We start from the raw sequence: 12,603 nt of genomic DNA on the forward strand, positions 1-12,603 counted from the left end.
TGGCTTCGAATGAATGTGCAGCAATGTTTGTAAGAATATTCAGATAGTTTCAGCGCACTGAAGAAAATAATATTCCTACCGCTGTTTTCATATTGCACAAAGCCTTCTTTCATTGCTCAACAAATGAGGCACTAAAACTACGTAAATTGGCGGAGATTTGTGACGCCTGCCAAAATGAGAGCTCATCAGAAATAAAGCTTGGCCAGTCAGCTGACTTGTTCTTCTATTAGGCTGCCAAAAAAAACGAGTGTTTGGGGAAGCAAACGTATTTCCTAAATGAACAAATTATTATTAGTTTCTCCAGTACTGAAGGCACAAACACTCATTATTATCACTGATTACCAGTTTTAACCGGACAGAAACACAGATCTGACCCGTGTGTGCTGAACTATAGGCTATTCAATGCCTCCCTATTTATTCAGTGAAATGAACGGTCGAAAGCAACGCTACCAGGCACTGACGTCAGACAGTTATCTTTTTTGGTTCAATTTCGGTAAAACCAGGACCCCTCCGAAAATATATACCCCGTTGCACATCTACACTCCCGGGACTATGTGTATGCCAAGTGTGGTTCCTAAATTAGCAGTACTTTTCGAGATACAGGTGTATACAAAAGCGTCTTCATTTTTCTTTTTTTTTTTTTTTTTTTTTTAAAAAGCTGTTATCTTCGCCATGCTGTATCTCAAAAAGTATTTCACCAGATGCTACCCCGTTCACAGGGTTTGTTGAGCCTGTCAATCCGACCCCACACACACACACACACACACACGCACGCACGCACGCACGCACACACACACACACACACACACACACACACACACACACACACACACACACACACACACACACACACACACACACACACACACACACACGAATGTTCATGCATATCGATGGAGATTAACAAATACATACATTTCACTTTGAGTAATAAATAACTCAGCACTTACCTTTTAGTGTTAGGAAAAACGTGGTCTTTTTTTGTGGAATCGGCTACCGGGTTTGGTGTTTTTCAAATTTGACTTTGCAATAACCAATTTAACAAAAAAATACTGGAAAAAACGGTTTTGTGGACGATGGTACAAATCACGCTGTGGAAACATCCAGCGACGGGCGTTAACCAATGAGAGAGGACTGATCACGTGTCTCAAATCATTCCGCGTGACTCTTCCAATGAAAGCGGGGCGGTGACAGCGTGTTAGTCACGTGATATCCGCGTGTTCCCTTCTCTCACATGATTTGATCTCTGTTGTCGCGGAGATTTACTCTGCTGGAGACGCGGGGGCGGGACGGGGGTGTCCTGCCGGTACCCCGTTGTCAGGCACGGGGCAGTGGGGGGCGTTCTCCTGGGGCGCTCTGGCGGTCAGCTAAGAGCAGCCCGAGTGTTGCTGTTCACTCGATTTCATCAATAAAATAGCTTTCTATTTTGGAAGATAAAAGTTGTACTCTTGGATTCTTACCGCCGCTACAATCGGGGTCCGTTTCTGTCTGCAATATTATGATACAGGTCATACTTGCAAAACTCGTATATTAATCAACGTTTTAATTTTCTTTCATGATACAAAGTGGAATGCAAAACAAATTAAATAAATAATAATAATAATAATAATAATAATAACACAGTAATATTGTTTTTATACAGTGTGGAGTAGTGGTTAGGGCTCTGGACTCTTGACTGGAAGGTCGTGGGTTCAATCCCTGGTAGGGGACACTGCTGCTGTACCCTTGAGCAAGGTACTTTACCTAGATTGCTCCAGTAAAAACCCAGCAGTATAAATACAAACTAAAAAATAGAAATATGTACATTGCGATCTTACAGTTCAGCGCCACAGTCAAACCACGCGATATCTGTTTGAAGTAAAGCCCCGCCCCTGCCGCATCATTTCGCAATTGCTATACACAGCTCCAGAATGAGTGACACATTGGATAGCCAATCTCTACGACATAAAACTATACTGTAGTATCCCTCTATCACGTGACTTTTTTTACACCCACGTCACGTGTTCCCAGCAAAGGCTGAGCGCTGATCTGCTTTCAGTGACAGCAAACAAAACACAATTCGTAGTGTAATATTTGGGTTTGGAAGTGGTGAAGAAATAACTCTTAATATCAACAACGGATGGATGCAGACAGATTACAATCTGACAGTTTGATTAAAAACAGCTCACACGAATGTCAACAACTGCGCCACCCCACACACACTTCTGGGTTTTGTCAATAAAGCTTAGGAAAACAAAATCTTTAAATAACTTTATACAAACAATTGAAGGCAAACACTCGTACACTATTCAAGCAATACTGCACAGCAAGCTTAATGCTACCAGGAGAGTTTAACCAACTTGCTAGCCTTTTAACAGTAAGTATTTTCATTTATTATTAACCACTTCAACTCCAGATGTAAAAATGAAACCCCTTCCCAGGTACCAGATTTTGAAAATAATAATAATAATAATAATAATAATAATAATAATAATAATAATAATAATAATAATAATAATGTTTTCAAATCTGTAGTTGCTATAAAATGTTAACATATGATGAATAAAACACAAATAAATGACTTAAACTGTGTTTTTCATTAACCCTTTATGCTGCTGTGTACTACATACCCATATTCAATATAGAGATAAAAACGTTTTTTTTTTTTTTTTAACAATGAAAACAAAAAAGCTGCTAATAACAATAATAATCAGTAAACAGTAATTATCAAATAAATACAACTTCAAAACGTGTGCCAGTTTTGACTTGCTCTGTGCCATTTATTGAAATGTTCAATACAACAGAACCCGGGATTGCCTTCGCAACCACTGCACATTTTTCTTTTCTTTTGTCTTTTCTTTTGTTTTAATTTTCATAGCAGACCCTGTACCTTTTTTACAGTGTCTGCTTCGCTTGTGTTGGAGGGATAGTCACAAATGCTTGTACACAGCTACTTTGCACAGGCATTGTGATGGATCTGGCTGCCGCATTGCCTGTACCCAGTGCTGTGTTTTGATAGTATTTAGTCACAGCACTGCCATTTCAAACCAAACAGCTTCCCGTTTGCAGCTGGCTTACCTGTAAAGTAACTGCATGCTCTTCTGTTCGTACAGTTTGTATTGTTCTTGGCTCCACATCCTCTTCATCATAATCACTGAGTGATAAGTCAGCATCACTGTTGCTGGTATCGAAATCCTCCGAACCAACTTCACTCCCGTTGCTCATTATAGAAAGACCACGTACGTTGCCATGTTTAGCTTTCGCTAAAAACTATATAAACTACAACTAAACAAGTAAAACTAATAGTAAAACAAAACATAATAATTTAAAACACTATATATATAAAAGCCGACTGCTTTTTTTCACACTGCGGACTCACCATGTAGCCACCCAAGAGCTACAACGTTGGTGGACAACGCAGCTCTCGGGCAGCTTACAGGCAAGCCCGCAGGCGCCCAGCCAGACTACTGGGGTCGCTGGTGCGCGGTGAGCCGAGGACACCCTGGCCAACCTAGCCCTCCCTCCCCTCGGGCGGCGCGTGGCCAATTGAGCGCCGCCCCCTGGAAGCTCCTGTCCTCCGTCGGCAAAGGAATAAGCTGGACTTGAACTCGCGACGTCCAGACTATAGAGCGCATCCTGCACTCCACGTGGAGCGCCTTTACTGGATGCGCCACTCGGGAGCCCCATTTTACATTTGTTATTAATTTTGTAAATATACATGTTAACCTAATTTTTTAAATACCTATCGAGCCTAAACAATAACAAAAATAATGTTGCAGTCGAATATCGTACGCAGTAAGACCGAGTGTTTAACTTTAAAACACGTATTTGTCACGCTTTTCAAACACGTCACTGTGTTTATAATTCTAAATGTGTTTAGGATTTAGTTTGTTTTGTAAACTCATGGACGCGTTTATGATTTGTAAAACATTTTTTAAACATTCGTACAGGTTTATAACAGGGCTGGTGTTTAAAATATAAACATTCAACTTATCCAAAAAAAAAGCACAGATTAAAAACACATAACGTTGAGCGTTATTTAGAGTTCCAAATGACTAAACGTCAACACCTGATGACGTATAAACACTGCTGTTTAGGAATAGAACGTTTCTATTATACATGTATACACACGTGCCGTTCAGATATTAAACGCGTCACACGTTCTTGGGTGTACAGTGTAACGTCAGTGTTTTCTGTGTTTACGCAAGATGGCTGACTCTATAAGTTGAAGTGATACCGATAGTGATACGTCGGTACAGATAGGAGACCCCGGTAAGTATTACTGTAACCAGAGCTATAGCTGCCAGTGTTTCTATGCGGTACAATTTTACACGTCCATAGCGCCTGAGTGCTTAACAACACAAAGATTGGATAATCTAATCAAAGCTATGGACTGAAAGTCAGGTTTTAAATAAAGTCTTAAACTAGAAGTTATTGCACCTGCTTCCCGAATATTCAGAGCAAGAGAATTCCTTAGATGCGGGGCACAGTAACTGAAAAGCCCAGGAACCATAACACACCTAAACACCTGTATATGCTACTGTCTGCTTCTGAAAGCCGTTTCAAAATACAGAGCACCGAGCCCACACCACATAATACAAAACCCAGCCTCGCAGGCTTAAAACAGAGACAAGTGCCGTGTTTATTATGAAGTATGTTTCAGCACGCTGAGAGCCGGATCCCATCAAGTCTCCTCAAACTACAGCAACTCAATGTACAGAAGTTATTAACCAAAAAAAAGGGGAGTTAACATTTAATATTTTTTTTTTTTACTAACAATAATAATAATACATTTTATTTATATAGTTATAATTTTGTGAAGCACATGAGACGCACGCATATAAAAACAAAGGTTAAATTATTATTATTATTTATTTATTTATTTATTTCTTATCACACGCCCTTACCCAGGGCGACCTTACAGTTGTATACAAAAAAATGCATATCCAGAATTACAGTACAATTAAGAGCAAAGCTACAAAATACAATGATTTCAGTCCTAATAAGAGCGATTACAAAACCCAGTAAGATTTGATATCGGGGCAGCTCCAGAGCGGAGAACAGTGTTGATCGTTATATCCGGGTTAGCTACGAGCGCATGTGAAATACAAAATACTTCAGATTAGGTTAAGTGCAATAGGGAGCAGATAAGTGCAAGTAAATGAAATACAGATCACAACAAAGTCCAAAACTAAACTACAGAATGAAACCCTACACAGCTGAGTCCCTTTCTAAAGTATGGTGGTGTAATTACAGCAAAGTGGCTCCTTACTCCGGTATTTTTGTGTGAGGTAATGCTTTCTTTTCTTCCCTTAATCACAAAGCTGCCCTGCCACCTCTTTCTGTAAGAAGAGACGTGTAGGGAGACGTCATCAGTGTGTTTCCAAAGTACTTCCGTTTTTGTTTTCGCTGCAGTATGCGTCTGTTGAAGTAGAAAGGGTATCTTTTTATAATAGCAATGCTTGCTTTATTTATAAAGCTTTCTGGAAATCTAAATAAACCATGTCATATGCTTTGCAATTATCCATTGTCGATGTTGCATCCTCAAAAAATCAAGCAGGTTAGTTAGACACGATCTCCCTTTCCTAAAACCATGCTGACTGTTTCGCAGGATATTGTTACCATATAGGTAATTTTCCATTTTGGATCTTATTATAGTTTCCATAAGTTTACATATAATAGAAGTCAGGCTTATTGGCCTGTAGTTACCTGGTTCAGTTTTGTCTCCCTTTTTGTGGATCGGTATTACGTTTGCAATTTTCCAGTCTGTCGGTACAACCCCTGTGTCAAGAGACTGTTGCATGATCTTGATTAGCGGTTTGTAAATAACTTCTTTCATTTCTTTGAGTACTATTGGGAGGATCTCATCCGGCCCAGGGGATTTGTTTATTTTAAGAGCTCCTAGTCCCTTTAACACTTCTGCCTCTGTTATGCTAAAGTTATTTAAAACTGGATAGGAACAGGTCAACATGTGGGGCATGTGGGGCATGTTGTCCGTATCCTCCTTTGTAAAAACTTGTGAAAAGTAATCATTTAATATATTCGCTATTTTTTTGTCTATGATTTTGCCATTTGTGTCTCTTAGACATTTAACCTCCTCTTTTGAAGATTCTCTTGCTTTTAATATATTGGAAAAACATTTTGGAATTGGTGTTAGCCCCCTTAGCAATGTTCATTTCTCTCTCTCTCTCTCTCTCTCTCTTGGCCTTTCTAACTTCCTTTTTGACTTATGTTTGCAGTTCCAAGTACTCTTTATGTGTACTTTGTTTTTGGTCCCTTTTAAACGCTCTGTAAAGTGCCTTTTTTCAGCTGAATATTTTTTTTTTTTAAATTGATCTATTAAACCATTTTGGCCATTTTGTTTTAGATTTAGATTTGTCTACTTTTGGGATGTAATTGTTTTGCACCTCTAGTACTACATTTTTAAAAAACAGCCATCCTTTTCTGTGGATGTTTTCTCTATTTTACTCCAATCTACTTCTGTTAGTCTCTGTTTCATACCTTCATAGTTTGCTTTTCTAAAATTGTAAACCTTAGCTTTAGTCATTACTTTTTGGGTTTTGAAAATCACTTCAAATGAAACCATGTTGTGGTCTGAGTTTGCCAATGGCTCTCTGACCTCTGTTTTAGTTATTCTGTCTTCGTTATTTGAAAAGACTAAATCAAGGCATGCTTCCCGTCTCGTCGGTGCCTTGACAAATTGCGTTAGGAAGCAGTCATTTGTCATATGACCAGAGTCAGAATAGTGCTACTTGACCAGGGTCAGAATTGAGTTCCATGACCATAGTCACCCTTACGGAAATGTCCCATAGAATCCTATAGTAGTACTATAGGACTCTCTATAGGACTAAAAGGGTTTTAAAGGAATCCTGTAGGATTCTTTAAAAAAAAGTATCCTCCTATAGTACTCAAAAGGGTCTCCCTATAGTACCTCAATAGGACTCCTCCTATAGTATGCAAAAGAATAATACTATGACTCTGTTTAGGACTGAAAATGTAAGAATGACTTTTACAGTATATACTAGGTTTATAGATTGAATAAAGCAAAATACTTAACTTTTAATAAACCGTTTAATAAACCTATTTATTTAATTACCAGATACTGAAAATAGCACATTAGTAGGAACAAAATAATGTATAATAAATTTAAGCAGAGCTGTTTTTGTTTTATTTTATTCTGTTTTAAAATATTTCTGATATAGCTGGGGTGTGTAAACTTTTTAAAACAAAATAAAAGCACATCATAGTAAATAACACAAGTGTTGCCTGCAGATAACTTCAAGTAACCCTTAATATTTAAAAAGACAAAGCAGCAGCCATAATGAATATGGACATAATTTATTGTCCTACAAAATTTTAAATAGATATAATAAATTATTATATACAAATATGCACATTTTTAAAAAATATAAATAAATCAACAGATGTACAGACTCCTTTACTTTAACCATATACGTTTTCTTTTTGACAATAACAATACTATATTATCCTGTTCATACATGTGTAACAGGGTGGAGGCTGGGCGTGAACTGGCAACCCTACGCACTCCAAGTGAGCATCTAAACCACAATGCAAAAGAGCCGAGCTCGTCTGCATACATGGTTTTAGAGCTCTTAACCTCCTCTCTTCTCATCGACAGGGGACAGAATCCGTAATGGCACTATACCACACAACACTGCACGTTACACATGTCAAAACAGAAAGAGTTGTACCACGTCCTTATCGCTAGGCTGTGAATTTGTGATTTGTGAAAAGGGCAGGACAATTGCAGTCACTTGTGTTCTTTTTTTAATTTTCCTGCAAGCTGCCTTCCTTCTTTACTTGCACAGTATTTAATTTCCAAGTGGTGCTCTAGCTGTGAGAAACAGCTGTCTGTGATATGTAAAACATCAGGAAGACACAGGCATTAACTGTGTATTGCTCACGCTGACAAACATGTCTGCATGTCCATGTTATAAGGCTTGATAATGCTTCATGTTCATCTAAAATTTCTGTTGCGCTTCCTGATTCTAATAGGTCCTGTAATGCTGCCAACAGAGTTGAAAGGTCATAGCAAGCATCATATGAACTTTTGGAATCAGAAAATAAAAAAATGGACAGTCACTTAGCAGTCTAGAGCAGTAATTTAGCTCAAAGCTACTTAGAGAAAACTATAGGAGAAAAATGATAAAACTTAATATTGCAGCAAAGAACTCCGAATGATTGCCAACCTCATAACAAGATTAGGAATAAGTAAAACAAAAAACAACATTAAAATGGAATTTGAATCTATTTACTCTTTAATAATTTAGTAATAATAATTTCGTATGAAATTGTTTTGTACATTCTGATGAAAACATGGTTAACATTGATTAATTTGTGAAGAATTGTTGAAACGCTCATTTTAAAGTATGAAACACCTAATCCCTTTCAACTTCATTTGGCATGAAATTCACAGAACTCTTCTCATCAATTGACATCCTAACACATTTCCTTTCCAAATGGTCCAAAAACACAGCCTCTGTTTTATCATTCTTGTGAATTTCAATGAGAAAGTTTGAGGATATGCTAAACTCTCTACTGTATATAAAATCTGCAATTTTTTTCCAGTTTCTTCACAGTCAATATAGCTATCTCTCTCCCATGAACAGAGCATGGCCCATCTCTGCACTTTACTAGCAGAAGAGAGGTTAGTTCAACAACATGACTATTTTGCAATTCAGCTGTAAAGTTAGACCTTTTCATTACATGGTTATAGTTTTTAGTGCGATACAAAACATGATTGTAAATAAACCTGTCATACACAAGTACTTCTTTTTTAACTTGATGACCAAGTAGAAATTCTTGTTGATCCAATAAGTTTTTTTAAGAAAATATGTACAGGTTCACTGGCACTTTGTATGCTTGTAGCTTTTTTACCTTTTTTATCACAGTATACATTTCACACACTTGTTTTGATACGCTCTGTGTACCCTAGAAAAGGCTTTTTAATACCCTGTTGTACCCTTCATAAGGGAAAGCAGAGGTTGCCCAAAGAGCTCCCCAGTCACTAACACCTCTAGGTAAATGCAGAAGTAGATGGACATTAAAGGTCAAGTGACTTTTACCACACAGAGTCTCAGTTTGGTTTACAAACTCCTTAAGAACCACACTTACTTTTCTAAGAGTTTCTCTAGTAATTGAGTCTGTCAAAAGATTATTCACTGAATAGACCAAGTAAAACCAATGTTGAATGTATCTCAAAGGTAAAATCCCCCTTACTACACCAAGAAGAACACAGTGCATGTATTCAGATACAAAAGACCGTGACATATTCAAAACAGGTAAAAACAACAACGGGGAAGAGCCTTTAACACCATTCACTGGGTTTCCACTTTCAGAAGCAGCAATTGCATCTGCTTTGTGCTGTTCATGAGTTCTTATAGGTGGATCTTTTTCTTTAATGGGGTGTACTCTAGTGAATTCTCTTCCCTTGTGAACATGCTGACCAGGATGCAGACAAAAGTCACAACCATACTTGCCATTAAACAGGGTTGTGTTACGAAGGGCTGGTCTAGCCACCGAATCTGCTGAACAAATTAAAGTATGTATTTTAACAACCTTCTGACCTTCTCCTGGAATTATTACTGTTACACCTGTTTCGTGCAAATCAGTTAACTCTTTAACAAAAACACTCAAGTAGCTATCCATCCTGGGCTTTCCTGGGCCAAACCACAGACATGACAACAGAACATTGTTGATTCTTAACTTGTATGGGAGTTCATTCACCATTACCTGAATAGGCCAGAAACTGCTTCTGGATGATTTAAATACTTAAACACCATCACTGTTCCACTGAAGAGAAATGCCATTCTGACCAAACTGTGTGGAATTCCTTACTTTTTGGTACAGTTTCCCAGATGTGACATCACCTATCTCTCTGCTTCTAGTGTGGACATTTTTCTGGATGGAATCTAAAACGGCTTCTTTTTCAAGCAGTTCCTGCTTTTTCAATGGGAGCTGGATGAAAAAGTGACCAGCCTTTTTGTTTAATTCTTTATTAAACCCCTCACCACATTCTGGACAGGAATCTACATTATCATTCTCAGGGCAGATGTATGATTGGCATATTTTACAAAAAAAATGCAGCACCATAGATGACAAGTCTGCACAATTGAACTTTTTGTACAGATAGTATTTGGTTGTTTTAGGAAAGTCTTTAACATGACATGACATAAGTTCAAGAAGATTATCCAAAGCAGAATCTGTCAGTCGATGTTTCAATGCAAAGGTCACTTTCATTTTTACTGAGCGGTGCTCCTGGATATAGTGGGTGATTGTCAAACTCATCCTACAGAAGAGAGGAAATACAGTTAGGAAGAGTAGAACCTACAGGAAATCTTAAATGGTATTATCATTGATCAGAAACGTTATCTGGAATGCATAACTTTAAACAAACACAACAGGATATATCACAATTCATAAAATTCGTAAAAATGGTTTAATTCTGGATTTGCAAAAGTGTAAGATACTGTAGCGGTGGTGCGAATGGATGGACTGTGGGGGTGTATTTAGACAGGGGAATTTGAAAACAATTTTTGTCCAGTGTGTACTGTGTTAAGTGTTGTGGGCGCCAGGGTTGTATTGTATTTTGTGTGTGTCTCTCTCTCCCCGCTGTTATCTTGCCTGCTGTTTCTGTGCAGTCTGCAAGTGTTGACGTGAGTGCGCTGTTTGTGTTCTGTTCTTTTCTTTGTTCTGAGTCGGGTTCGCTTTTCTCAATAGCTACTTTACCAAACCAATGTAGTAAGACCATCGTTTAGGTAAGTGTTTCCCAAACATCATTGAAACTACTAGCTCTTGAACTTCTACTTGAGTTCACGAGCGGTCTGAGGGAATCGTGAAATGTTTGGGTAATGCATTGTGACACCATAGAAACCAAAAACATAATAGTTCACCAAACGAAAAATATATCTGCACACTTGATTTTGCTAAATAATTCATGTGTTTCAAACCTGCCTACGCTCTTAAGAAACCACCATATGATGCACTTCAAGACCGCTAGTTAAGTTGCAGCTTCACGTGGGGTTTTGGGATCGATCGAACAGAAATCGATCGAACGCCGCTGCAGTAAACCGTAATAATTAATAATCTTCAAACTCCAAGTACGACTGTTATAGGGAATTGGAGACGTATCCCTATTTAGTGTGGTTCAAGTTAAGAGCTATTCCATTTTAACCTCACTGCCTGGTCTGATCTTTTATTTTCCACCGTCACCGCCGCAGAACATTGCCCATAGCATGCTCAACGCTACAATATTATACTTGAACACTACAAGCAATGCCATCTTAGGTCTTGCATGTTCATTTTAAAATAATGTACCCAAGGCATCGGTGGTCTCTGTATGTGTGTTATTGTGCTTATGAACTATTTTAAATTGCTTACATAAAGTACTCGCATTCATTTATGCAAAATAATTTAACAATGTAATGTGTCAAGGGATAGACAGAGCTGTAAGCCTAGGCTGTTAGCAAATTGGTTGTGAAATTGGTCAAAGCAAACTATATACACTCGTTAGTTCTAAATAAATGTAAATTAAGTAAATGTAATGCAGTTGTGCATATAATTGTCATTACATGTTATGGGATTGGATGTTAAGCATACAGTATACACGGTAAGATTATATAACATTTAAAAGATTATATACAGACGTGCTCAAATTTGTTGGTACCCTTACAGCTCATTGAAATAATGCTTCATTCCTCCTGAAAAGTGATGAAATTAAAAGCTATTTTATCATGTATACTTGCATGCCTTTGGTATGTCATAGAATAAAGCAAAGAAGCTGTGAAAAGAGATGAATTATTGCTTATTCTACAAAGATATTCTAAAATGGCCTGGACACATTTGTTGGTACCCCTTAGAAAAGATAATAAATAATTGGATTATAGAGATATTTCAAACTAATTAGTTTCCTTAATTAGTATCACACATGTCTCCAATCTTGTAATCAGTCATTCAGCCTATTTAAAAGTAGTCACTGTGCTGTTTGGTACCATTGTGTGCACCACACTGAACATGGACCAGAGAAAGCAAAGGAGAGAGTTGTCTGAGGAGATCAGAAAGAAAATAATAGACGAGCATGGTAAAGGTAAAGGCTACAAGACCATCTCCAAGCAGCTTGATGTTCCTGTGACAACAGTTGCAAATATTATTAAGAAGTTTAAGGTCCATGGAACTGTAGCCAACCTCCCTGGGCGCAGCCGCAAGAGGAAAATCGACCCCAGAGTGAACAGAAGGATAGTGCGAATGGTAGAAAAAGAACCAAGGATAACTGCCAAAGAGATACAAGCTGAACTCCAAGGTGAAGGTACGTCAGTTTCTGATCGCACCATCCGTCGCTTTTTGAGCGAAAGTGGGCTCCATGGAAGAAGACCCAGGAGGACTCCACTTTTGAAAGAAAAACATAAAAAAGCCAGACTGGAATTTGCTAAAATGCATATTGACAAGCCACAATCCTTCTGGGAGAATGTCCTTTGGACAGATGAGTCAAAACTGGAGCTTTTTGGCAAGTCACATCAGCTCTGTGTTCACAGACGAAAAAATGAAGCTTTCAAAGAAAAGAACACCATACCTACAGTGAAACATGGAGGAGGCTCGGTTATGTTT

The sequence above is a fragment of the Acipenser ruthenus genome, unplaced genomic scaffold (genome assembly GCF_902713425.1).
Source record: "Acipenser ruthenus unplaced genomic scaffold, fAciRut3.2 maternal haplotype, whole genome shotgun sequence".
Taxonomy (NCBI): domain Eukaryota; kingdom Metazoa; phylum Chordata; class Actinopteri; order Acipenseriformes; family Acipenseridae; genus Acipenser; species Acipenser ruthenus.